This window comes from Myotis davidii, unplaced genomic scaffold (assembly GCF_000327345.1).
Source record: "Myotis davidii unplaced genomic scaffold, ASM32734v1 scaffold323, whole genome shotgun sequence".
In the NCBI taxonomy this organism is placed as follows: domain Eukaryota; kingdom Metazoa; phylum Chordata; class Mammalia; order Chiroptera; family Vespertilionidae; genus Myotis; species Myotis davidii.
This window is the reverse complement of record NW_006295491.1, coordinates 5899181-5903188: the sequence shown is the minus strand read 5'-3', so window position 1 is coordinate 5903188 and position 4008 is coordinate 5899181. Positions and strand designations below refer to the sequence as shown.

Genomic DNA, 4008 nt, shown 5'->3' with positions numbered 1-4008 from the left:
GAGTGACAATGCCTGAGGCTGACCACGTCTCCAGAATTCAGTCACTTTAGGGTAAAAGCCAACAAACCTCGCCAAGCAAATTTATTAGATGTCATCAAGAGAATACAAAATAAATAGGATTTTACTATGTTCAAAACCATTTAGAACAATGAGAACTTTTCATATGATCACCACAAGCTCTCTTACTATGAAAGTTTGAAAAAAACTACCAAAGAATTTCTCTCCCCGCCCCACATCATGAAAAGTTATTCGTACGACAAATACCAAATACTTACTATGAGGTTAGAGGAACTTTAAAAAAAAAAAGTATAGACTCTATGGGATAAATTAATCACTAATCAATGAAACGCCACTACCTATAGTGTTATGTTACAGGGTGGGGCAAAAGTCGGTTTACAATTGTTCAGATGTAAAATAATACAATAATTAATAAAGAATAAACTGTGTTTCAGGTGCTCACAACTATTTTTGCCCCACCCTCTATTCCAATACAAATGCGACATTAGGGGTAACCACTTGATCGCTCAGACTTATGAGACTGCGTTACGTTTACCCAAACTGAGGACACCCCAGGTCCCTGTCTGCTCCTGCCTGGTTCTAAACAGGCCAAGTAATTTGTCCTCACAGGCTCAGGTGCACTGCGGAGCCAGGGCCCCAGCTGAGGAACTCCGAGAGGAGTCTCTAGACCAGCGAGGAAGGTCCGTGGGGGGCAGGGAAGGCACTGCCCGCCTCTCCTGGGAGCTGTGGAAGCCCTGCTCCTGCCTTGTCCCTGCGTCACGAACCTCGGTGGACTGGCTCTGGGGAGCTCTGGTTTTCCATTCCCCTTCAGTGACTCCTCCACCAGTGGCAGGTGCAGGGCCCCGGCGCTGCCCCGACTTCCCTGCTTGTTTTCAGGACTAGGCGAAGCCAGGGCTGGGCGAGCAGACGCCGGGGCGTCTCCAGGGTTACAGAGGGGGCGGGAAGGCGGGCGGGGTGGGGTTAGGCTGCACTGGGGCTCGGGATTGGGGCAGCTCCCAGACTCCTCGGCACGGGGGCGGGGCCTGGTGGGGGCGGGGCCTGCAGAGGGCTGGGGACGGCGGGCAGGGAGGCCCTTAGACCCTGCAGGCTTTTCAAACAAGGCAGCTTTCAAAAGTGAGACCGCTTTCAGAAATTCGTTCTAGGTCCAGACCAACAGCCTGGCATTTGCCGCCCCGAAACATTTCCTTCATGACGCTGCATTCTCAATATTTCACCAACATTTCTCTGCTGTCCACACGATTGATGGAAAAACACTCAGGTTGGCATTCGTGACCTCCATGACCTGATGCCACTTTAGCGACCTAGTTAAGTCAATGCATTCCCCTCATCCTCAGCCTTAGTTGCAAGTTGCAGCCAGAGCCATCTTTTCCCTTCTTTCTCCAGAAAGAAAATCTAATTTTGAGTTGTGGTGAGCTAAAAACCCAAGATCTCTTTATAGAATCTCTGTGTGTGTGTGTGATTTTTTTTACCTGAAACTCAAAATTTTATATTTACACTGATTGTCAGCCTGTTAATCTCAGCCCATCATTCCATCTCATCTCTCACTTGTAAGTGCAAGGAAGCTCACTTCTTTGCTCATTCCCTCATACATACGGAGGACAAGAGAGTGAGGCCTGTTGCTTATTCCCAATTATAGCTGTGCTAGAAAGCAAGGCTTTTATTCATTGCCTCCTGTCACACACTATAGGTGAGGGAGACAGCAATACAAGTCATTCTATCAACCATAAATTAATTCTACTTGCAATATATATATATATCTTCCATTTTTCTTTTCCACTCATCCATCCGTTCATCCATTGAAGGGCACTTTGGCTATATACCTCAAGTGAGAATGCCAGTCATATGGTAGCTCTAGTTTTAATTTTCCATAATGGCTATATAAATTTACATTCTCACCAACAGTGTACAAAGGCTTTCCTTTTCACCAAAGGGTCTTTTATATACCACTGATCACATAGCCAAAACCAGGCTATATAATCAGGTAAAACAGATGCAGATTATCAACTATATATTTTTAATAAACAAGGTAGACAAGGTAGTACTGGTGAATTAAGGGAGCTTCAATCTTTAAATAGCACATTATATATCACTAGCGAGTACATTTATTCCTATCTTGGCCAAAGGGAGTATCATGGCTCCAGGCATCCCTGGAGATAAATAAACAAAAAGCTACCACAGATCAGCTGCCAGCTAACCCTGTACTTTCCTACCAAAATAGTAAATCAAAAGCAATACTGCATTTCTGGGGGAATGTCAGACTTGAAAATTTTAGGAGTGATAACTCCTTGACTATTCTTTTTTAATTATCTGTGTTAGCTGCACAACATAGATGTATATCTTAAAGAATAAAAGGTTGACCAGATGGTATCTCAAATTGTGCTACTGTTTCTAATAGAGCCTTCTTGCTGTTAGGTAGCATCTACTGCCCCCACCCCATATTCTGATTGATAGCAAGAAAAAAGAAGCGATTTGCTGTTACCTAGGAGGGTTAGCAGTGTACTTTTATTTTCCAACTCAGAAATCTGTCAACTATGGCTCTTTGCTGCAATTTAGTTTTCAGGGACCTTAATTATCTTACCATCTCGCAGAATATTATGCTGGATCACTGCCCTGACAAGTAGTTTAATAGACACGGAGAGCAAGAAGGAGCAGGTAATTCCATGCCTTGATAATATAAATACTTGCAAAAGTAACAATATATATCTTATGGAAATAAAGGTGTCTTTCACATCAGTAAGGATTGGGGATAGCTTAGATGAAGAAATATTCTAATGTAAAAGATAATTTGTTGAAATTTGCATATTCAACCAAAATGCTTATATGTATATAAACATATACATATATGTTACCCTGTGGTAACAGCGACAGTTGTTGGTTTCCAGGTGTAGGATCCGCCTGATATCAGCCCTTCCCAAGTCTAGTTCACAGCTTCACAATGATTCTGTAGGCCTCTGATACCATTCCAATAAATTCACTTTTCTAAAGTTAACCAGAGTTGATTTCTATTACTTACAACTACAGAATACTAGTTTACACAATAAGTAAGAAAGTATTAGGTGATAAAAAATAAAATAATAAAATTTGTCTTAAAAAACACAAATTAGTAAGCATTAAAGATAATATCAAGTTGCACACTGAACATTTTAGAACATTATACATTTTCTAAATTAATAGCTGAAACTCTAAAATTCAATTAAGAAATTGCACTAAAGAGCATATATAGTTACATTTATTTTCTATTGCTACATAGAGATTTGATAAATTCACTTAAAAATTTGAAGTCAGCCCTAGCTGATTTTGGTCAGTGGTTAGAGCTTTGGCTTGCGAACTAAGGGGTCCTGGTTCAATTCCAGTCAAGGGCACATGCCCTGGGTTGAGGGTTTGATCCCTAGTGGGAGGCTTGCAGGAGGCAGCCTATCGATGATTCTCTCTTATCATTGATGTTTCTATCTCTCTCTACCCCTCTCTTCCTCTCTGAAATCAATAAAAATATATTTTAAAAAATTTGAGGCCAAAATATTCTATTTATGTCCAATGATGATATGTTTTGAACTCATTGAAACTATAAAATATTTTTGAGGTTTAAATATTTTCTATTTGTAGAATAAATTAGATGGAGAAATCTAGTCAATATTTATTGATCTTACATAAACAGTGTGTATCGCACTAGATATTCTAAGGTAAAACAAAAAGCCAGTTGCTTATTAATGCTTGCAAGTAATTTTTATACTTAATTTAGAGTCAAAAGTCTTTTTATAGATTTTTACCAATATGCATAACATTCTTGTAATTGTCATAAGTGTTTGCAGTTAATAGAAACTACAAAACTAGCTTTTAGGGTTTAGTCAAATAGAATCAGCAATAGATTGCAAAGTATGCATTCTCAAATTGTCCCTTTGGCAAGATTTTGTATCATGAAAGAGGTGTGGAGGAGAAGCAGTAGACTGTGGACATGGTACTCAGGCATGCCAATGTTAGGAAAGAGCACAT

At 40.2% G+C, this 4008-nt stretch overlaps 1 protein-coding gene across 1 annotated transcript in view; it reads right to left on the bottom strand.

Annotated features, from left to right (window-relative positions):
- TTC29 (tetratricopeptide repeat domain 29) overlaps positions 1-902 on the bottom strand; it is a 148514-nt gene extending 147612 nt beyond the window's left edge. The window contains exon 1 of the mRNA XM_015568061.1: positions 783-902. The gene's annotated coding sequence lies outside the window, so the exon portion shown is untranslated. The remainder of the gene's footprint in view (positions 1-782) is intronic.
- Positions 903-4008: the final 3106 nt, after the last annotated feature.